This window comes from Periplaneta americana, chromosome 10 (assembly GCF_040183065.1).
Source record: "Periplaneta americana isolate PAMFEO1 chromosome 10, P.americana_PAMFEO1_priV1, whole genome shotgun sequence".
Classification (NCBI taxonomy): Eukaryota; Metazoa; Arthropoda; class Insecta; order Blattodea; family Blattidae; genus Periplaneta; species Periplaneta americana.
In genome coordinates, this window is record NC_091126.1 from 165,079,678 (window position 1) to 165,104,729 (window position 25,052).

Below are 25,052 nucleotides of genomic sequence, written 5' to 3' on the forward strand. Positions count from 1 at the left end.
CATATTATCATATTTCATGATATTGTAAACAAAGTTTTTAATTTAGCACGCTCCTGACAGAAAAACACACGTATTCAGAGTCGAGTTCCATACAGAAGACAACTATCAGCCATCAATATTTCCCCTGACACGCGAGAACGCAAAGATTGATATTTAATTATGTATATTTGTAATGTTGTTTATTGATGTCTTGTGCGTAGCCAAGAAAAACGCATGTAGTTCAAAGTGAAATGCAGATTATGTATGTAGGCCACTATATGTCATTAAACTATTCCATATGCTTATTCTGAAATATGTTTACAGCACGTTGCATGTAAGTTTGTATGAAGTGAACTGTACTCGTCCATGCTCTGTGACGCAGCTCGCTTGACAGTCACTGATCTACGAATATCTATACTACGTGTCACCATTCTTTATAATACTCCAAATCCCTTTCCCTATTAATTACATAGGAATCCGCTCCTTAGTCATGAAGTCATATATGTAAATTTTGTTGAACCTAAAAACCTTAAGAACTAAAAAATACCTAAATCATAATTAATATGTATTTACTGTATTTTATATAAATATATTCAGAAATTTCAATACATTTTATACTTTTCATTCTCTTCTGAACTGGAGAAAGCGACCGAATCTGTGGTCTTAACCCCTCCAGTCTTTTGTTGTTTTGGATAAAATGGTTAACAGGAAATTTCATCATTCTTGGTATAACAGGCCATCCTTCAGGGGCTTTACCCTCTCAAGGGCACAGATTGGGACTGTAGGTATTTTGAAATTTCCACTGGTCACAGATACGACATGCCAGTAGAAGGGTATGAAGTGACTGAACTTTCTCTTGAGGTAAATGAACCGCAAAAAAGTAGTATAATTGAAATTCATGAAGTTTTTGGGCATGTTCCCACACAGAAGATGTAATCTTGCGTGTACAAGCTGTGAACTTTTCTAGGTCTCTGTGCAGTCTGTCTTATTCTGGTGCGTCTGGTGCTAACATTGAATTTTTATATTTTGTGTTTTGATAAGTTATGCCAAAACAAGTGAAATCACATTTATTACGACAGTGGATTGGAAATGATTCCAGCTTTACCATCAAGGGAAAAGTTACGTTATTTAAAACTGACTATAATCATACATTTTTAACAATCAGACAATTTTTGTGACTCCTTTCAGAGTTTGGGCAAAAAACCTAAAAAAACCTATTTCACCTATTCCAATAACCTAAAATGGACTTCTTTAAAACCTAAAAATTCGGTTCCCAATTATGATTATGATAATGACGCCGGTACTGGTGTTGATGGTAAATTAAGCGTTTACTTAATTGTTTTACTAACAACTAACTTACTGGCTTTTAAGGAACCCAGAGGTTCATTGCCATCCTCACATAAGCCCGCCATCGGTCCCTATCCTGAGCAAGATTAATCCAGTCTCTATCATCATATCCCACCTCCCTCAAATCTATTTTAATATTATCCTCGCATCAACGTCTCAGCCTCCCCAAAGGTCTTTTTCCCTTCGGCCTCCCAACTAACAATCTATAACAATTTCTGCATTCGTCCATACGTGCTACATGCCCTGCCCATCTCAAACGTCTAGATTTAATGTTCCTAATTATGTCAGGTGAGGAATATAATGCGTACAGTTCTGCGTTGTGTAACTTTCTCCATTCTCCTGTAACTTCATCCCTCTTAGCCCCAAATATTTTCCTAAGCACCTTATTCTCAAACACCCTTAACCTATGTTCCTCTCAAAAAGTGAGAGTCCAAGTTTCACAACCTTAAAGAACAACCGGTAATATAACTGTTTTATAAATTTTACTAACAATAATAATAATAATAATAATAATAATAATAATAATAATAACAAGAGTTTTAATATGTATACATATAATGTGCATTATATCAATGAAAGTAATATAAGTACATTCATTATGACTATCACAATTTGTGTTCCAAACAAAACTTTCCACAGATACAAGCGATATGAAATAAACATTCACAAAAATGTACACAGAATTACTTTAAAAAAATCGTTACTTTTCATTACAGTTATTCGACTACATTTCTTATTAGGATAAACAAGAATTTCTATCAGTAAGGAGAATGCCAAGGCTTTCAAATGTTCTGAAAAGCTGCGTCTCTCGGCCACTCAGGCTCTTCCTGTGATGGATCATATCGCGACGCTGAGGTTTTCCTTGCTCTCGACTTCATCTCATTGCAAAGCCTTATCTGTTCTTCAATACGATCACTCATCCTAGTTTGTTGAGGCTTCATTGGCTTTCTTGATGACTTTGAAGTACCCTGATCATTCCTCTCCACAGAAACTGTAGAAAAAGACAATTTTTTAAGTCAGTCTTTTCTCGTAAGGGGTTATAACTTTAGTGGTTGGTTTCATATGAATCACATATTCTATATAACTACGATACTAAAACCGTAACTGTGTAAATAGATCAGAGTTATGGAATATCATGTTGGGAAAAGGAATTCCTCAATATATAATTAATGCTATTAAAAGCTTATATGATAACACTCGCATTTGCGTTGATATGGGCTATAAAATAGGAAACAAATTTGAGACAACGAACCAAGGAGTTCGGCAAGGTTGTAGTCTGTCAACAACTTTATTTAATTTATGTTTGGACGATATGCTAAACGAGTGGAATAAACAGATAACACAAAGAGTCAAAGGAATTTATATTATATATATATATATATATATATATATATATATATATACGTTACTGTTCGCAGATGACCAGGCTCTTATCGCAATGTCTGAGGAAGAACTGCAGTATGGTCAGGGCTGGGCAGTATTTGAAATACATTTGTATTTTGTAATTTGTAAGAATTTTCGAAAGTATTTTGTATTTAAATACATAAAATTGATGTATTTTGTATTTCAAATACTTAAAATACTTTTTTCTTCTTGTCCTTCAAGTTTTGGATTTGGATTTTAAGAAAGAACTTTTGTATTATTTGCCTGCCATTTCAGATATGCTAGCCATACACTTAGTTTTCTTGCCACAACTGATTTCCTTAATGCCATAAAGAAATCTCCAACAGCATCAAGGATCCATCACCCAACACTTGCTAAATGTTCAGCATTATGGAATGCGTCTAGGAGACTCAAATCCTCAGAAATTATATCAGATGTCTTGAAATATTCATTAAAGTTTCCTTGCTCAACTCAATGCAATTCTCTTTATGACTCAATCTCTCAAATATTGCAATTCAAACATGATGATATATACAGTATATGTGAAAAAATGGGATTTCCAACCTTCAAAGATGTTTCATTACCTTGAAGAATATTGTGCAGTTCTGAAACCCATTGCCGTAGCCCTTGATTTAATGCAAAATGAGAAGACCTGCTATTACGGTCAACTTTTGTCCACATTAATTTCCCTCAAAAACAGATTAAATATTCTGTTATTTAGCAATCTACGCCATGTATTCCAAGTAACTCCAATCCTAATAAGTTCACTTTCATCAAGATTTAAAGCGATGTTTGATCTGATCCCAGAAGCAAATTGCGCGATTTTGGCAGCTTGCTCCACCCATCATTGAAGATGAGATGGCTACCTGACACTGCCTCACCAAATGATAAGAGGATACAGAATATGTGCGTGAAATCAGCTGAGCAGTTCTCTGCTACACCTTTGGTCAGTTCAGACAATGAAAACAATTTTTGTGTTTTCAACTGAAGTATATAGATAGATAGATAGATAGCTTTATTGATATTGTTCACAAAAGTACAAAACTTAATAATTTAACAAAAGATCTATATACAAATGTAGTTCTACATAATAAATATACAATTTCCTAAATTAATTAATCTGTCGCAAATCTCAATAATTTATTGGTTCAAACTTGCACTTACGTCTTGTTTTAGTGCATGTTTAAACCAATCGTGATAACCCTTAAGACTTTAAACCTTAATTATTTGCTCCTTTTCAAAAATCTAATTGTAATATTTAGGTCTTATTTTACATAATAATTTATTATTCCAATTAGATGATCAGATGTCGACATACTGTAAGTCATGAACCTGAAATAGCTGAATCGGTACATTCCATATGTAGGTTAATCTTTCTTTCTTACAATATTTTCATGTCAGCAGAAACGTTTGCGTAACTTCTACGAAGACTACCGCATGCCTGCTTAAAAACAAGCTGGACAAATTGCTTACATAATCAACCTCAATTTAGTTTCATCATTATGTCGCATGTACTCATTATCGATTCATTTCTATTATGATTTCTATTATGATCTAATAAATTTATTATAATTGCATTCTTATTGAAATTAAAATATATTAGTTAACCAATTTATAAAGTCAAATTTTCTTCTGAACTTTTACTAATTAATATAACTATCGGAATACCTTAATAACTACCTTAGTTCTCTATTTTCAATTTTTATTATTATTATTATTTAAAAAAAAAAAAAACCTTGACGTAATTCTATCTTATTTTCAAAACCTGTCTTCTTACCTTATTTAATTAATAATAAGTTTTTCTGATTTTAGGAAAATTTAATCTTTGCTGATGCCTATCTCTTAGTAGGTAGTTTCGTTCAGTATCTATAGTTTTGATTGAATCTACTTTATTTCTGTTAGAGTTTCTATTTGTCATTTACCTCTTATTAACTGTTCGTCACCTGCTTCTACTTCATCGGTCGGTATCGCACAGCTCCTCCAAATTGTAGCACTTCCTCTCGCGCACCCCGGACTACCAACAGCATGTGGCCTTCTTATTAATTGGTCTTCACTTGCGCTGACTTTGCCGGTTGATCCACAATCGCTTCTTCTTGATGTATTTTCACTTGCGCGCCTCGGACTACCCTCACTGGTCGTTCTCTCAGTCTGTGCCCCAGCTCCCCAAACAGCATCTTCACTGGTTCCAGCTTCTTCTTCCATACAAGGTTTTCCTTCTTCACTCTTCTTTCTTCTAAAGGGATCTGTGAAAACAGTGCTGTCTAGTTTATTTAGGTATGCTCTAATATCATTCACTGCCGTAAGCTCATCAATTCTTCTATTTGTTATTTCTGATTCCTTCTGCCCGCTTGGTGAGTTACTTTTCTTATCAGTCCTCTCTACGCTTCTAGACTTCCTGTTTCGTGATGCACTTCTGTTTACGTGTGGTGTCGATGATGCTCTATTTCCACAAGTCTCTATTTCGTTATTTCTGTTGTTGCAGCAACTTAATAAATCCTCAATGTTTTGATTATTTAAGGCCTCTACGTTAACTATGTTTCCGTTTATCTTCATTTTATCTTTTACTAAAGTTGCCCTCAATCCTTTACCTCGAGCTTCTTTTAATATTGGAATTAGTTTCTTTCTTTTCTCTCTAATTTCTTTTGCAAAGTCATTTTCTATGAATATATTTGTGCCTTTGAGTTGACGCGTATTGGCAATGATGTGCTCTTTGATAAAGTAACTGTTCAATTTCACAATAATTGGTCTTTTTTTTCCGTTACCGACTCTATACGCGTTATTAATCGCACTTATGTCCAAGTTTAGACTGAAATACTTAGTTAATAATTCTAACACTACGAAACCAGTATCAATTCCTTTTTCATGATTGCGCTCTTCAACACCATAAATTACAATGTTATTAATTCTACTGTCATTTTCCCATTTTTTAACTATCGATTTTAACACCACCTGCTCTTGGATAACCTCCTTTAACTTCTTTTCCACTTCAGTGTATCTGTTTACTAATGTATCTATATCACTTGCTACTTTGTTTAGTAGAAAACTTGCCTTTAGTCTGTCTTCTCTCGTTTCTTTCATATAGTTTATCCATTCTCTTTGAAACACTTCATCACTGTAGACTCTTCCTTCTGTATCTCCAGGACCAGGGTTTAACTCCACATTTCCAATAATCAGTAGAACTGATAAAACAGCTGCGGCCACAAATATGTTGATGCTATCAGACACTATTGCATTTTCACCTTTTGAACATCTGCAACACTGCCTTGCATTGAAGCACCCGATTCGCGCCCTGTAAGAATTTAGGTCGTCGCCCATACCTTCTTCACACGCTAACCTACTTGTATATGCTGCTTACTACACAACCGTTCTCTACGACTGCACTTTGTGAACTGAACTGAAGTATAACAGACTTAGAAAAGCAAACAGAAAAGAACTTTTCTACTGTGGAGTATGAGCTCATACAATTCTTCAATGGCAAAGGGACAAATCTGTGCACTCTAGAGAATTACCCAACAGTGAAACAAGCTTTATAAAGTATAATACAAGTTTGTGTTCCTCTGCGCCTGTAGAAAGACTGTTCTGTTTTGCAGGATTTATTCATTCACCAGCAAGGAGATCCTTGTCTGATAAACTTCTTGAGAAACTGGGTTTTTTGAAAGGGGGCAGTAATTATTCAGATGTAGCATAATTTCATTGCTGACTGGGAAACGAAGAATGTTCAGTTACAGTGTTTATATAAAACTTCGAGATAAAAATACTTTTAATGTTAATATAATATTTTAGAGTTTCAGCAATATTCTTATTTCTTTAGAACGTACATATTGTATCGAGTATTTGAAATACAAATGTATTTTGAGTATTTGAAATACAAATGTACTAGTGGCTTGTGCAGCAAATGCTGCAAACTAAGTTCATTAGATGTTCAAATAAACATTTTTCAGATTTATATTCAATGAAGAATACCAGTCATTCGGAAAGTTATTTGCTTCCATATCAATGAAAGATACACTCTCTCGAGCCAATACTGAAGAGAACCACGCATATAAATATCTACACCACACCGCCATTAAATATATGAAAAAGACCTAACCCCACTTGATTAATAATTATAAAAATATTTGAGTTTTAATAATATTATTATCTTACGTAAGTTTTACAGCTTTCAGTAACATATACTATATATACTATATAGGCGCCACTCAGTAAAATATAGCAATCAAAATCTAATTTAAATTATTCTCTACATCTACTTATATAACCCCAAAACGTTTCATTTTCATATCATCAATATAGCATTAATATGTATAATTAATGAAAAATAGTCACATCATGGCATTAACTACAATAATATTTCATTTCTAATGGTAATAATGTCATCAAACCAACTCACGTTTCGTAGTTTTTAATATCCAATACACAGCTGTACCCAGAAAATTACATACCACAGAATCGAACCTGTAAATTATTTTTAGTAAGTTAAGTTTTTAATAACCAATTTAATTTGAGCTGTAAATATGTCAGCATTCTTGCAGATCATGGCCTTCGTGTAATATTGTTTGCTGTAGTGTGTGTTTTGTTTTATTCTGAAATGCAACACGGCCGACTTGATGCTCGCTTCGCTTCTCCTTTACAAAAAAAGCGAAGGGAATATCAAGTCGGCCGTGAATGCTATTAGCTAGTTCTCAAAACTGACGACATATGGATTTTGGAAAACAGGAAAATTATGTTTAAAAATTGACATTTCACTGAAAACTACTATTTTTCCGAAAAACTTTGAGTTCCAAGCTTCAAAATGAGGGGTCATTTATAGAATCCATCCAGCCGTTTTCCCGTAATTTCCATTACCAGTTCAAATTATATATATAGATTTTGCTTAATTTTTTAAAAGTATTTTGTATTTGTATTTCAAATACAATTTTTTGAAGTATTTTGTATCTGTATTTGAAATACTTGGATGTCAGTATTTTGCCCAGCCCTGAGTATGGTGTATATAAGCTAAATACAGTAGCAAAAGCTTATAATTTTGAGATATCATAATCTAAAACCGAAATAATGGCATTCAAAGGGAAGGACCCTGTAATATAAAAAATTGTAGTAGATGACATTATTCTTAAACAAGTGTCACACTTTAATTATTTGGGAAATGATATATCCTATAGCTATGACAGAGAAGTACAAATAAAACTTTCCAAGTACCGATATGTGTGTGGTACAATCAGAATAGTTTCAGGAAATAAAACAAGAAAAGAAACATAATTAAAATTCTATAAGGCTATAGCAGTTCCATCCCTCTTATATGGTAGTGAGAATTGGGTCCTAAAACAGGAAAAAATTAATAATATACGGTCATCAGAAATGAAATTTCTAAGAGCAGTCAAGGGCTGTACAAGACTAGAGCATATAACAAATGAAAGCATATGGAAGGAATTAGAAATTAAATCCATAATTCAGCAAGTCTGTGATTATAAGAAAAGATGGATCGACCATTTACAGAGAATGGATTACGGAAGGTTTCCTTTTTTTTTTTTTTTTTTTTTTTTTTTTTTGTACCTTGGGGATTTAGTGAAGTGAATTTTTAATGGCAGGCAGAGTAACTATCTCATGCCCCCATGTTTTAGATTGCTACCAGTGCACTTCATTAGAACCAGGTACCCAGCTTCGAAGCCGTTAGCCCTGTGAACTTACAATATATTTATGTTCCCCTATTATCATAATTCAGGGTTGGTATCTAAGAAATTAGCAAGTTCTTTGTGATAGTAGAAGAGAAAGAGTGGGGGAAGGGAAGTGGTCCGTGGCCCATTTCTTTTAGGGCTCATCCCGACATTTGTCTTATTGCTCAAGGGAAACCACGGAAAAACCTAGAGCAGGATGAGATGTCGTGCTGACGACAAGCCAATTGGCTATAGTGTGGTCGGAATATGTTCGGGTTGGAGGTTTTGATTTAATCATTATTCAAAATACACATACATTAAAGGTCCATAAAAAGTGTTAACAATTAGAACAATGCATCTATGCTGCCAATAACGTGATGACCCTGAAACAGAGAAATAACATTATTAGTGCATTAATAGCCTTGTCTGTGTGTAGAGTCAAGTGGTTATTTAGTGTTCAAGTTGGTATTCGTCTTGTACGTTGTCGTTCCAAGCTAGAGGGTGGAGTACGCTCTTAGGTCTTTTCTGTTTGTCTACTGCAGGGTTGTAATTTCCTAGTGAAGAAATTAGTGGGTTTGTGCTGCTGTACGACTTGGTGTACGTGCAGAAGGCTTGATTTGAAATAAATTCTTGAATTGTCGGAATTTCTAGTTCTTCATGAATCAATCTAACAGGAGTTACTCTAGGAAGTCCTGTGATGAATCTTAAAATTTTGTTTTGGAAAACTTGTAATTTTTTACGGACTGTAACAGGTGCATGTCCCCAAGCAGGACAAGCATATAGTATTACTGACCTAATTAATGTTTTATACAAAGTTAATGCTGTGTGTATGTTTAGATGTCTGCTTTTATTTAATATTGGATAAAGCTCCACCATTCTAGCATTGGCAAGTCTGAGTTTTTGTAGTACGTGTTCGGAGAAAGTGAGCCGTCTGTCCAGTGTTACTCCGAGATATTTTACTGAAGTTTTCCACTCGATTTGTGATCCATTTATGGCTAATTTTGTGTGATTTATGCCCGGTCTATTGAATTTATTTCTCCTGCTAAATAATATGGCTTGTGTTTTTGATATATTTAATTTAATTCTCCATCTGAGGAGCCATGGTTCAATGTCACGTAGGCGGAAGGTTTCCGAAGTTGGCATGGAAATATAAACCACGAGGAAGGCGGGACCCTGGCAGACCAAGAAAGCGATGGAGTATTGAGCCGGAACAGGCCATCAGGCCTATACCGTGAAGAAGAAGATGATGATGATGATGATGATGACTAAAAAGGAAGGCAGTTCCTTGGCAATCAGGTGATGAAGAAGAATTGTTGAATTTTCACAGGGCAAATTTCGTCTACATCAAAACAAACTCTACCTGGAATCGTCTAATGAGGTATTTTAGTTACATCTCAATATCACTTATTAACTAAAGATTTCCTATGGTAATTTACATTTGAGATTTAATAATTACATATAAGTCGAGTTTGTGTGCAACCAACCTGGTCATTCAAGAGTTTAAATTATGGAAACTTCATTGCATATGGCGATTATCATGCTGCAATTAACGACTACCTCTTAGTTTATAAGCTTTCTGAATAATCTTAAAAAATATTGTTAAATCTTATAATGAAATTGATGTCAGTCCTTCTTGGTAGCCGCTTTAAAATTGTGTACAAAACTGGCATGTGAACAGTGTGTACAAATGGTGGTCGGGGAAAATGAGTGATGGGTACTTTCATGATATTAGCAGAGGAGGGCTAACAGTTCCATCTGATTTAGTCATCAATGTCTGAATCAGTGGCGTGTGGTGATAAATAATCCTGGTGGTGCACAAATATTTATTATGATTATGATTATCATATTATTATTATTATTATTAATATTATTATTATTATTATTATTATTATTATTATTATTATTATTATTATTATTACAGGTACTAACCACGACATAACTACTAATATATGTTATAAACAGATAGATTTACATAATTTTGTTAGTCAAGAAATTGCAGTTAGTCAGTTTCCTGTGTGGTCCAGTAATAGCAAAGTAAAGTGTTCAATTTCTATTGCAGCATACCGTAAATAATATTGTTTTCGCTATATTGCGTTTTATGACACAGTTCACACGTTCACAAGCATTCGATACGTGTGTCGTCTCCTCAGCCTTAACTGCTAAAAGTCAGCAGCTTTCTTTATTTCTTTGAAATCTCATCATGGCATACATCAAAATGGCTTGAAGGACTTCGTTCTGTATAGTGTTTGATGTGCTCTTAAACACTGTTGCTCTTTCCAAATGTTCCTTAAGAGTGCGTCTAATTCAGAACTACTCGTAAAATTGATGAGGCCAGAAAAATACTAGCGTTTAAAGATGAGTTTCCGCCATCGTGACCTCTTAAAGGCAACAAAACCGCACGTACATATCTGTTCTTGGTAACTTTATCATTGTGAAGTACAACAATCCAATTGTGTCTGTATGTTTGTTTGACCCAACACTGCTAATTTAACATTATTGTTGAGTGTGCAGCTGAAGAATCGTGTTTTTATTTCTTTCATTCATGTGCTTCAAATCAATCATACATACAGAACGATAATCAAAATTATTTAGTTACTACGCACAGTCCTAAATTCAAACAGAAAAATAAATACAATTCATAACACGTAGCCTACTTGTTTTTGTCAATGAATGTTCGCCGCCGAACAATAGGCAAGGAAAACAAAATACAGCGTCTTTTATATTGCAGCCACATATTGTATTTTTCGTAAGTTCGAATGTTGAATTTTCTTGTCAATTCTCTATTACTGTTCTTCGTCACTTATAATTTTAATTCCTGTGTACGTCTACCCATCTTCCTTATTTTTATCTTTTCGTGTAAAGCTCTTACAGAAAATTACTTATTTAAAAGATTTTGCACACTATTCATTGCAATATTTATGATAGAACGGGCCAACAGCGACTGCAGAACACATCTGAAAGTGCTCCTAACCCCTCTTACGCACACTGTACTGGCTGCCTACCATGCTCCAAAGCCTGCCAGTGAAACTCTACTACTGCGCATGCTCGAATGGAACAGTGTGCCGCAAGTGTCGAGCGGTAAACCTAAGTCCCAGGCGTCAACAAGAACAGTACACTTGCAGCGTTATTTTTACATAGTACCGTATTATAATAAAGAATTATGTCGCTCACATAGTCTACTGCAGCTCATTGATATCAATTTAAAAACATGTGTTATTTGAAGAGGTGGTGCACTGCTCCTGTGCTCCTTAAGAGAAATCGCCACTGGTCTGAATAGTACCTAAAAATTAGCAGAACTTTCACAGATTTCATTACACAATAAATTATAATTTTTGCATACCGTAAAGCGGGGTGACTTTGAACGCCGAGGTGACTTTGAACAGTAATTTAGCGTCTTTCTAAATTAAATGCTGTACCCTATTGCGAAAGAACTGAACTAGTTTTTTGACAACTTAAACAGTTTTATCGCAATTGGGTACAGCATTAAATTTAGAAAGGCGCTAAATTACTGTTCAAAGTCACCTCGGCGTTCAAAGTCACCCCGCTTTATGGTACTTTAATATTATAAGACTCTCTTCTACGAAAAGCTTTCGACTATTCTCAAAGATGTACGAGACCTCTTGGTAGACCTCGTCTCCATTGGCAGGACCAAATATATGATAATCTTTCTACAGTGGGAGGTCGACAAGAAGATGCAGAGAACAGAGACGAATGGCGATATATCGTGAATGAGGCTAAAAACCTCTTAGGTTTTGAAATGCCTCAAATTGATTGATTTAATATTATAAGTACATAAAAATGAGAGGAACATTATGGAGCAAAAACCTCCACAGCCATAATAAGCGCAACAGTTCCTGTGCTGCACCGGCCAAAAGACACTCTGACCACTCCCCATATCTTCAAAGAGGTATGAGTTTAAATAATATTATAATGCAGTGATGTCAAAGCAAGCGCATTTTTCTGACCTTGACGTCGTGCGCGGGCAGCAAGCGCTAAGTATGAAAAGAGGAAGGGTTGTGTATATGAATAAGCAACCTGTTGGATTAAGAAAACAGTGGTGCACAAACTTCAAACGGAACGTGAAATTTTATGTCGTTATTTTTATATGGCTTCTTTCTGTTTGTTATTATCTATATTGTCTGTAAAACAAAAGTACTAACACTGATTTCTTAATATTGCACTTGTGTTTTAAATCTTAATAACATAATAGAGAGTTAAGAAGGAATATTCACTTAAATTCCATAGTAGTATAATATTATACTGTATTAAGTGGATGAAACACATCATTCATAAAGAAAGTGATATTCCAAAGAAAGAGATTGAGTATGACATGATAAGTTGGAATTTATATTGATGGTATCTTTAGCCTTACAAAAGTAATCAATAAACTAATCAAAACAATATTACAGTACAAAGCAAAGTTACCTAGGTACTGTATATGTTTTAAGTGTAACTAATATTACACAACAAAACTCTTATTGCATTATGCTTTCAAGGTGATATTTGTAAGCAACTTCCTATCATCAGAATATTATATTATTTTCTCGAAATCTGCTGAAGCTATAGAGCTGACATTTTTACAACACATGGGCACGTATCTTTTGCTTATGATGTAACAGTAGTTGCTTTGTTAATTCATTTCCTTACAAACAATTTCCATGCGAATATTTTCAAAATTTTCAATACATTATCTTCAGTAATACGTATAGCCTATACGGTAGGCCTATATTAGATTTACGAAAACATTCTGTAGTGCTACTAAATAAATAGGCCTATACCTGAAAATTTCACTTTTCTATACGAAAAGTTGAGAAAATATTTCTTTTGAATAAAAAAATCAAACTTGTGAAAAATGAGCATTAAAATTAAACTTACATTCTTATAATGCACTTATACTTCTCAGGCAAATCTAAAAATTAACATGGATACAGTTTTAATAAGTTCTCTTCCCTTTATCTATTGAATCAGTGCTGGCCATCCCTGAATATAGCTCGACCAAGCGGCATATACCACCTCTTTTGTCTGTCTCTTTCCTTTCCGCTGTAAAGTGCTCAGGCTCTCCTGGGCTCTAAAGCGCGCGCTTGCTCCTGTGGGCATCAATTGACATGCCTGTTATAATGCTTTATGTACATGGCTGAATAGCAGTCAGGCTTTCGACATAAAAAAATAATCACATCAGAAATGTGCTGGACAAAAATATTTTAAATTACATTTGTAAAACCCCACCTTGTAAGAATGAACTAACAACAGTGCTCTGTCTAAGAAAAAAAAAAAATTCGAAGACAGTATACACTGAATAATTTCAAGGAAAAATTGTTCTGGGGCTAGGTTTGATCCCAGGACACTTCGCTTAGTGCACGAATGCTTTCCCGACAAAGCTACCCCAGGAACTATACACGACACCGTCACAATCTTTCCTTTACATCCACACAACTGAAATGGGCTGTCAAGATGCCAGAACCCAACTCTGAGTGCACACAAATTGTGTGTGACTTAAATTGTGGCTTTCTGTTAACGTACGTCCAGTAACGAATATATTATGCAAATCTGGCTTTGAGGTAGTAGCTCCCTGTAAAACAGGTTTGAATGATTTCAAGGAATAATTGTTCTGGAGCCGGGTATCGATCCCGGGACCTGCCATCTATTAGGATCAAATGACACACTATGTCATTTTACCCAAATTTATAAATATATGTAGTTTTATGTGAAAACAACATCCATCCTACACGAATTTGGAATGGTGACGAATTGACACTATCCACAGCCGTTCAAAACCACAGAAAACCTTGCAACTCGAGGAGAGAAGCAAATAGGGGCTATAAAATTTGTGGAGCAAGGTCAACAAGCTACAGTGGTGTTGTATGAGCTCTCCTGGAAATTTTGCCCCACCCTCTTTGATATTTGCCACATAGAAGTCAAAACAAGAACTTTTTAATAAAGCTTCATGTGGAACATTAGGAATAATGAATGAGTCGGAATGAATGAACAGGGAGTTGTTTACACTATGGCTGAAATTCTTCAAAGAATATGCCAACACATCCAAAAACAACAAATTACTTTTCCTGGTTGATGGTCATTTGAGCCACAAATTTATTGACATATGTCCAAGGTAATGGTTTCATTGATTCTGGTTCACGTGAACACTTTGTTTAAAAAACTTAAAGTTTTAAACGACATGTTAAAAGTGTTAACATTTTTAAAAAAGTTTTTGTACCTTAGACAGACAGCCCATTTCGAGACCGGTGCTGCGTCATCTTCAGTGTCCTATGAACTACTGTTTTTCCTATTGATCTTGCATTCTGCCATTTGCATTCGTCAGTTGTAGGGGTGGGGGTGTGTTGCTCCTATGGTGGGTGGTGGTTGTTTGTGTGCTATGTATCATGATATCGAATAATGTGTGGGTATTGAACTGTAATTGTGTATTAAGCATATGTTGTGGGTATGTTATTGTATGTTTGTATATTTCGTATTGTTCTAAGATGTTTAACTATGGACTTTTTGGTGTGATGTGTAGAATTTCCATATCTGTTTCTATATTACTGAAGTCATGATTATTGTTGATAATATGTTCTGCATAATTTGATGTGATGTAGGGTTTGGTTATAGCTTTAATATGTTCATTATATCTTGTTTGAAAGGATCTTCCTGTCTGTCCTATGTAAAAATGTGGACAACTATTGTATTTTAGTTTGTGAACACCAGTTGAATTATATTTATTTGAATGTTTGATGTGATTATTTAGATATTTCTGTGTTGTGTTATTTGTTTTGTATGCTATCTTGTATTTTAGTTTACTGAATGAAGTTGCAATTTTGTGAGTATTGGTATTGTGATATGTTAATGTTATGTATTTATTCTCGCGTGGTGTTTGTGTTGGTTTGTTCTGTTTTTGTTTTGCCTTTTTTATTAGTGTGTCTATTATGTGTCTTGTGCTATATATTTTATTGTGTTTAATTCTTCAGTGTAGTTGTCATTGTTCATTGGTATATTAATTAATCTATGTGTCATTGTACGGAAAGCTGCATGTTTATGTTGTATGGGATGATTTGATGAATTGTGTATGTGTGTTGTGGTTGTAGTGGGTTTCCTGTATATTTTGAATTCGTGTCTTATTTGTTTTGGTTATGGTGATGTCTAAGAAGTTTATAGCTTGGTTATGTTCTGTTTCTATTGTATACTTTAATTTGGGATGTATTTTGTGTTGAGTTGTTGATGTAGGATTTCTATTTGTCTTTTGTTTCCATTGTACAAGACTATTATATCATTTACATATCGATGCCAGTACACAGTGGCGGCTCGTGATAAAATATTATGTATGTTCACAATTTTGTGGTTCCAAAATCGAAGAGAATTTGAAATCGTACGTTTACTTTAATATGAAATGTCATGATTCCAATGCTTCACTATCGGAAAAAAAACATATATAAATTCAAAACAACATATAATAATAATAATAATAATAATAATAATAATAATAATAATAATAATAATAATGAAACTCAGTCTTTTTATTTCCAATTTTTCTTGGTAAGCCAGTTTACCCAGTTCTTTACTGTTCAAAATTGCTTGAACAGAGTTCATTGTTTATGTTTGTTAAAAATGAATACATACCACAATGCTGTTATTTACAAAAGCGTGTGTTCAGTAATATACTGTATTTTGATTCACAACACACTAATACACTATAGCCTATACCAGTACTGTAATCCCACTCGCATAGATTGATTACTATAAATACATGCCAGTACATATTATTCTTAAATATTATACACTACCATACAGATACTTAAATTCATACCACCACCACAGACAGCCAGGGGCCTGTTTCTCAAAACTCACGGACTAGTAATACTAGTCTGTACAGTAGTAATAATAGTTTGTTTTACAAGTCTGTGTTTCTAGAAACTACAAGGGTGAAGTAGTAGTTACCAGTTCACAGACTAGTAATATTGGTCGATTTTACCATTTCCTAAGAGATTCTGTTTCTCAAAATGCTAATCTAGTTGATTGTATTAGTATTCAACAGGAATATTCCTACAAGACTCTAAAGACTGGTGATTTCTATATTATCAGTTACCAGAACCTTTCTCATATAATCAAAATAAAATATTATACCGGTAGTTATTTTTTTAAATATAGTGATTCCGATTGAAGTAGTAAAGAAGTTGTTGTGAGAAGAGCTAAAACTATATCGAGAAGGAACAATTATTATTCCTTTACGGGAGCATTGTTTAAATATAATGAACGGTTTAAATAAAGTGCTGAAAAGCTTGGAGAGTTGTTAAATATTGTGGGACCTGCCATAACAAGACAAACAAATAGAAGTCATGCATTATCAGCAAAGCTTCAAATACAAATTGCTCTACAAATCGGGATGTTGATTATTTTCCAATGCCATCTGGTTTTTCTGCCCTAGACCAGCAACACATGCAGAATTTTTTTCCTAATAATCTAATACCAATTCATCAACTGCAGTAATTTTTGCTGGCTTTCCTCCTCCACTGCCAGTTCTTCTGATATTGTCAACTTTAGCCTACAAATTAAATACAAAATGACACTAATTTACGAATAGATGAAACGTAAAACTGAAAAAAAAAAATAGCGAATTTTTCAAGTCATAAGTGGCATTCATGTCGCCAGGAGACCCACTAGCTACATAATGTGTTCATATTATGATACTGTGAACTTGAATTGGTACTCGTCAAAGTTACTTTCTTAATGTTGGGCCAATAAGTGTCCCTAACGTATGCATAATCTTTGTTCTGAGGTATCAGTTCCAAAGCCTCACATATTACAAATTTTTTTTGTCCATTCGTTTACTTTATCATTTTTTGTTATTATGCTTGAAAAAGCACCAAATGATATATCCTTTGAGTCATTAATCATATTGAGTATAGTTAATTTGCTTTCAATTGATGGAATTTCAAGAGAAGAGAGAAGTAAGAACCAGAACACAAACAACTTAGCCTTCTAACCTCAAATAACAATACCTACCAATGGGTATAAACATATGGACTCAATCAGCTGACTAGTGAAAGAGATCATGTGACTAGTGAAAAATCGTCACAAGTTACTAGACTGGTGAAATAGTTTGAGAAACAGAATCTACTAGAGCTGGTGAAATATACTCTGGTAACTAGTAACTGGTGAACTACTGAACTAGTATTTTTGAGAAACAGGCCCCAGCACGTGTTTGAAAGCCAAGCTATGCTATTATGCCGACACTGAAGTATAGTAATTCACAAACTACACTCTCGTAACAGCACTATACATACATCCACATAAAGTAAACGTTCCTACAGTCAGATGCTGACATCTATAGGCTATTACATTTCCTCCTCGAGATATAGCACGTGAACGATAGGCATCGATGGACCTGACATCTGTAGGATAGATTCACTATTTCACTGTTCACTTAACGCTTTGTGCTCTTGACGAGCTATAAGCGGCCAGCTAAAGATAATTTTCTCCCGTGTATGCGTGAAATTCCTGTAACCATCTCGAAAAGAGCACGGCTTGTACGTGAACGGATGTTGCCAAGTTTACATAAGAAGTTTATGCAAGATGCGGGAAGTTTAAAATACTCGATTCTGATATTATACCTCCCCACTACGTCAATAAGGTATCAAATAATAAAACTAGTTGTGCATTAATGGAAACAAGGTGTTCACGTGCTCTTGTGCTCTTATTGACGCACTGCCATTGCCAGTACATTATTCTCTCTGTGTGTTTAGCAGTGTGTTTGTTCTATATTATGAATGAAGATTTGAGCTAATATGCTTGATATGGGTGAACCCACTGGTAATCCTTTGTGTACACATGGTTATTTAGCGTCTGAATGAGATGAAGGTGATAATGTCGGTGAAATGAGTCTGGAGTCCAGCACCGATAGTTACCCAGCATTTACTCGTATTAGGTTGAGGGAAAACTTCAGAAAGTCCTCAACCAGGCAACTTTTCCCAACTGGGATTAGAACCCGGGCCAACTGGTTTCGCAGTCAGATGCGCTAACCATTACTCCACAGGTGTGGACTTACCATGAGAATGAAAGCACCGAACCGGAAACTGCAAATGGTGGGAACAATGAGCAACTGCAAGTATTGTCGGACAATGGGATCTGTGCCCCCGTAAGATATGCAAACTGAACCCCAAGTCCTATTCAGCCTCGGTAATTCATTTCTCTCCCTGCATTCCTATCTCTCTCTTTTCTATCTCTCTCCCTTTCTCTCTCCCACTAGCCACAATTTTGAGCCTTCTTGCAGGACAGTTTATTTGCACTTGCAGTCCAGTGTTGTCAACTCAACATAATACTGTAGCACAGAGTGGCGAAAGAAATATTTAGTATTAGTATTTATTTATTTAACCTGGTAGAGATAAGGCCGTCAGGCCTTCTCTGCCCCTCTACCAGGGAATTGCAACCATAATATGAACAATAAAATTACAATTAACATTAAATTTACAATTACAATTACAATAAAAATTAAAGTAAGACAAGATTACCTGATTAATGAAAGCTAGACATTTTATCATAGAAGTTAAGAACAAAGAATATTTTTGTATTTACTGAATTACAAATTAAACCTAGAATAACAAAAATCTATAGTAATGAAATTACCGGATATTGAAATATTTTGTGATAGATTAAGAGAACTATTTACAAGAAACCATGTCTGAACGAGTCTCAATTACTGACCAAGTGCCTAGTAAGTTTGCGTTTGAATTCAATTTTATTTCGACAGTCCCTGATGCCAGCAGATAACGAATTCCAGAGTCTTGGCAGGGCTATTGTGAAAGAGGATGAGTATGAGGAGGTGCGATGGGATGGTATTATTAGTATTGTTTCATGGCGAGAGCGTGTGTTCAGATTGTGGTGGGGAGAAAGGTAAGTGAAGCGAGACAACAGGTACGAAGGAATAGAAGAGTTCAAGATTTCGAAGAGAAGGAGAAGTGAATGTAAATTTCTTTTCTTATCTAGTTTAAGCCAACCTATTGTTTCCAGGGATGGAGTAATGTGATCATATTTACGAACATTGTTTACAAAACGTACACACAAATTATGAGCATGTTGAAGTTTCGTTTTGTTGTCGCTGGAAAGGTCAGTCAGTAAAATGTCAGCATAGTCAAAATAGGGAAATACAAGCGTCTGCACAAGGGACTTTTTTTAAGCAAGAGGAAAGATGAACATTTATCCTTTTTTAGCACATGGATAATAGAATATATTTTTCTGCAGGTTTCTGTGATTTGCATGTCCCAGTTGAGATTATTATCCATGTGAATGCCAAGATTTTTTACTGAAGAACTGAAAGGGATATGCACTGTACTTACTTTAACGGGGGAAATGTCGAGTTGCTTTACAGCGTTGGTTTGCCATTTGTTTCCTAATATAATTGCTTGTGTCCTTCCAGGATTGATATTAAGATGGAATTTCTTTGTCCATGTCACAATTGAGTCAATGTCTTCGTTCAATTTATCTATAGCGTCATTTATTCGGTCTAAGCGGGAAGAGATGTAGCATTGAAGATCGTCAGCATACAAGTGATAGTTACAATGCCTTACAAGAGATGTAATATCATTGACATATATTGTGAACAACAATGGTCCGAGTACCAAACCCTGTGGTATACCTGATGTTATGTTAAGCCAGGAAGAGCTTCGATTCCCGGATACAACACATTGTTGTCTTTCCCATAAGTAGGATTCGAACCAACTCAAAGCAGTCTCTGACAAATGCAGATTTCTCAATTTAAGGGTGAGCAGGTCAAAATTTACAGAGTTGAAAGCTTTGCTAAGGTCAAGAAGTGATAGTATTGTTACTTTATTAGAGCCGATTGCTTCACGAATGTCTTCGGTCACTTTAAGTATATTATTAAGCAAGTAATAGCATTTTTCGATGAAGAGAAAAAACAGGTCAATATCTGTTTCCTATAAATCAGACAACGAAAAGAGCAGCTGCTATCACAGGTGAGGCTTATTTTATTCCAATTGATTACGTATTAAAATTATTTACTTAACTAATACTAATAATACAACATTTTATGTAATTTATATAGGCAGGTCAGAATAAATAAAGAAAATCAGGAGAAAGGGAGTCTGTGCAAGAGACGAAAAGCTAGAATCACCAGTGAAGAACAGACGAAGGGAACCTTTAATTCTTGAAGAAAAATACAAGAATTTTATACCGTGCAGAAAGAAGTTCCAACATGAAGAAATTACTAAAGGTTGCGAGAGAAGCAATAATTTCCAAGGTTGGAGAGAAACTCTACAGAAAGTGATTCGAGACATGGGATTTAGGTTTAAAAAATATAGAAATACAAGATGTATTTTGATTGAAAGAAATTATATTGTAGCATGAAGGACCAGTTATTTAGGATATCTTTGACGGAAGTTTGGCAACATCCCTATTCGGCTGTTTGACGTGGTGGGAGGAAAGCTGGTGGAATGGAGTAAGTACAGGCGTTCTTTTCCAAGAATGACGACAGCGCTGAAGGGGCACAGATCCGATGGTCCGACAATACCTACACTGATTTCTATAACTGCAGCTGGATCAGAAACACCAGTCAGTATCTTCAACAGCTGAATCATCTGCTTTTTGATGTTCTGAAGAAGTATCTGCCTCTATATCATTAAAGGAAACTACATCAATCTTATTCGCGAGACCATTTGCCATATCCCCACTTCCATTTTGTCACAAAGTGGACATCTCTGTAGAAAAAGAATCAGAACAAAGCACAAATTTTTACAAGCAGCCCATATGTAGCTGAGAAGTAGACGAGTGGAGTAGAGAAGAAATGCTTGGAATTATGACATGCATGTCGCCAAGTGAATAAAAAGCTTCTTTTCGATCAAGTGGACAATGAAGATCTGGAATGCTAATCAAATGAGGGTGATGATAAGTAGGGACCGGATTTCTATGTAATTACATATTATATTCATTTCAACCTAACCATATATAAATAACAAATCTTTGCGAATCTTCTAATTGCCATTAATATATTAAAATTTGATACTACATATTTTTACATATTTATCCAACATTACATATTATGGCTTGGCATTACATAAATCTACATATTTAGGGGTTTTATTCATTTTTAATTCTCTAAAAGGAAAAAAAAAAAAAAAAAAAAAAAAACTTCTGCTGGGGAAGTTTACAATGTAAAAAGCCTTTTTACCTACTCAAGAAAGGATATATTTCGAGAAGAAACATAACGCCCTTAGTTCCAGAAAGTAATAAAGGCACTCACCCTATACCGCCCACTGTAAATATGAGTGAACAAAAGGCAACCTTTCTCATACAACTATCTTGTATTGTAAAAATCACTCAGAAAGTAGCGTTGCCTTCATGCGGTAGAGTGGGACGAGGATGACATGATTTGTCTCGAACTATAATTGTTCTGCACACGTCTTAACAAGCCCTTCCTATGCAATTTGCAACCTTACCCACCCTCTTCCTAATCCTTCCAGTGAAAACCCGTGTCAAGTCTGGCATGAGCCGCAATAAAGTAGCCGATTTTTGAAAAGAATCTGGAGTAAAGGAACAAACTGGAAAGATGCTGAAAGATTAAAATAAATAGCTTTTCAGGTTATTGCTTGACCTCTTTACTTTAAATTTTGTAGACCTCTACGGAAATGGGATTTTCCGAGCAATTAGAAAGTATGCTTCTCGGCTGGAATAATCCTACTCTTCTGAATGAGACAGGAATGTCAATTTTCAAACAACAGTTTGTAAATGCCTATAGTTTGATGTTTTAGTAGGTACTTTGTTTCTTACATGGAGGAGCTAAAATGCATGTGTCCCATATCTCCTCTTATTTTCTCCTAATCCAGTAAAGCGAAACAGTGCTTGCAGTACTGTTGTGTCATTCATTTCACTCAGTTCTCTAGTTTTAGTACTTACAGTATAAAGTGCAAGTGAATTTATCTACTGCTTTTAACTAACTAAAATGCCCCTGTATCTTCAACCGTAACGACAAAAATAAAATCATGGATTGTGATGGACAAACCTTTCCCTACAGACAGAAAAACAGTATTGTGTCAAGTGTGCAGAAAAAAAGTCGGGTGTTCTATGAAATCACAACTGGAGAGTTTTACCTATCCTATACCTGCCAGATATTGATATTAAATATTTTCATGATTTTACATATTTTGGTACATATTCAGCTTATTTTTCTTACGTAAATATGTACATATTTCACACCTTGATATTACATAAAAATGTGGTCCCTAATGATAAATGTCTTGCCTTTATTGAAATGACTTATTCTGCCATTCAAGACCAAAAGAGACTTGACTCAATTGTACTAAGTGCAATATCTGGGAACAAACCAATAGTACTCGTCTCTCTGAGAGGCAAAAGTCATTTTCATGCCATATATTGAAGTGAAAACATTCGATATCTCACTTCAAGCCGGGTGTGTCATAATGACATGGTGTTACATTTTTTAAAGCTGTATAGAAGACACCTAATTTAAAATATCCTGCTTTTAAATGTGCCATAGTAAAAGTAATGTAGTGTAATATTTGTATGTGTAAAACAATGTTCTAATTATAAAGAAACAAACCACCAACAGCAGTTTTCTCTTATGGTATGATATTTTACCACAGTTTCCCCTAAGTTTTTTAACTCTTAGGATTTGATATAATTTCCTTACAAAGTCCTGAAGTCCTTCCCAATTATATAGACCTGTAGGGTGAGTTTTGTGGCTACTGGGCTTCCCAGTCGAAACTTCCATTTGCTCTGGCACCAAGTTTTTCATCCAATGCAATTTTCCTTTCTGTATATTTATAAAAAGAACCCAACTCTTCAAAATGAACTCTGGGTTTTGGTGACACTATAGTTGAAGTTCCTTCACGTCCTTCCATATCGGCAACTAGAAAAAAAAGAAAATTTGTGTTACATATTTATCATCCAATTGAATGTTTTCTCAAAAATGAAATTTTTGTTTTGTCAAGAAAGTTATTGCGTTGTTTACTACGGATTAAGATCAGGAGAAGTGTAAGCAGAATATGGAACAGATTGTGTGATTGAGCACTCTTGTCTAACAATCTTTTCAAAAATATGTACAGTAGTGGCAAAAAAAAACTGGACCGACCCTTGTAGCTGATTTCAGAGCCTAGTTCACTCCAGAGCATGATAGACTGGTAACTAAGACTTTCGTGGTTCGAATCCTGCCTGTGAAGTAAACTTTATTTTGTTCCTTACTCAAATTTATTCCCAATACTTTTCGATTACAGCGATATTTTACCAGAGCATGAATTTTACCAGCTTATTTTCTAATGGCATTCGAAAGAGGCTACATCAGCAATCGAACCTACAACAATTTCAATAGATTACTCGCTATCTTGTGAATGCGGGCGTGGCATGCGCAGTGGCTCATTTTGGGGAGTTTGATTATTCCGTTGGTCCGGATTTTTTTTGCCACAACTGTACATATTTGATTAATCAATATATACCCAGTCTTATCAAAACTGAATTTCTAACTGACAATTTCTTCACAGATTCACAATATAGAATCGGTTAAACTTTCATCATCAAGTTCACACCTGTGGAGTAACGGCTAGCACGTCTGGCCGCAAAACGAGGTGGCTCGGGTTCGATTTCTGGTCAAGGCAAGTTACCTGGTTGAGGTTTTTTCGGGGTTTTCCCTCAACCCAATATCAGCAAATGCTAGATAACTATTGATGCTGGACCCCGGACTCATTTCACTCAGATGCTAAATAACCTGAGATATTGATACAGATGATTACTTACTTACTGGCTTTTAAGGAACCCGCAGGTTCATTGCCGCCCTCACATAGCCTGCCATCTGTCCCTATCCTGTGCAAGATTAATCCAGTCTTTATCATCATATCCCACCTCCCTCAAATCCATTTTAATATTATCCTCCCATCTATGTCTTGGCCTTCCCAAAGGTCTTTTTCCCTCCGGTCTCCCAACTAACACTCTATATGCATTTCTGAATTCCCCATACGTGCTACATGCCCTGCCCATCTCAAACGTCTGGGTTTAATGTTCCTAATTATGTCACGTGAAGAATACTATGCGTGCAGTTCTGCGTTGTATAACTTTCTCCATTCCCCTGTAACTTCATCCCTCTTAGCTCCAAATATTTTCCTAAGCACCTTATTCTCAAACACCCTTAATCTCTGTTCCTCTCTCAAAGTGAGAGTCCAAGTTTCACAGCCATACAGAACAACCGGTAATATAACTGTTTTATAAATTCTAACTTTCAGATTTTTTGACAGCAGACTAGATGACAAAAATTCTCAACCGAACAATAACAGGCATTTCCCATATTTACTCTGCATTTAATTTCCTCCTGAGTGTCATTAATATGTATCCCACTGTGTTGTTTTTTTTATTATTAATCTTTTTTTTTTGTGTACATTTTATTCAATTGTCGGTTTCTGGTTTAATTATGTAAATCCTATTTAATTGTAATCTAATACTAATATGTATACTAATGTGTTTATTTTTATTTTTACTGTGTACATTTTTTTTATTGAATTATCGGCTTCTGTTTTTATGTGATTCGCATTTGATTCTAACAACATTAATATGTATTACACTATGTTTATTTTTATTTTATGAGGTAAATTTTATGTAACTACCTCTTTTGATCTCATTATGTACCTAAATTGTATCAGTATGTAATTACTTAATTCCGATCCAGTTTTATGTTCAACTATGTAA

At 34.9% G+C, this 25,052-nt stretch overlaps 1 long non-coding RNA gene across 7 annotated transcripts in view; it reads right to left on the bottom strand.

The window, feature by feature from the left end:
* Window positions 1-1,842: 1,842 nt before the first annotated feature.
* Window positions 1,843-25,052, bottom strand: part of LOC138708136 (uncharacterized) — an 80,103-nt gene continuing 56,893 nt past the window's right edge. For all 7 annotated transcript variants that reach the window (XR_011334604.1, XR_011334601.1, XR_011334606.1 and 4 more), the window contains exons 9-10: window positions 23,011-23,229; window positions 1,843-2,317 (exon numbers count right to left, since the gene is read on the bottom strand). This is a non-coding gene — a long non-coding RNA (uncharacterized lncRNA). The remainder of the gene's footprint in view (window positions 2,318-23,010; window positions 23,230-25,052) is intronic.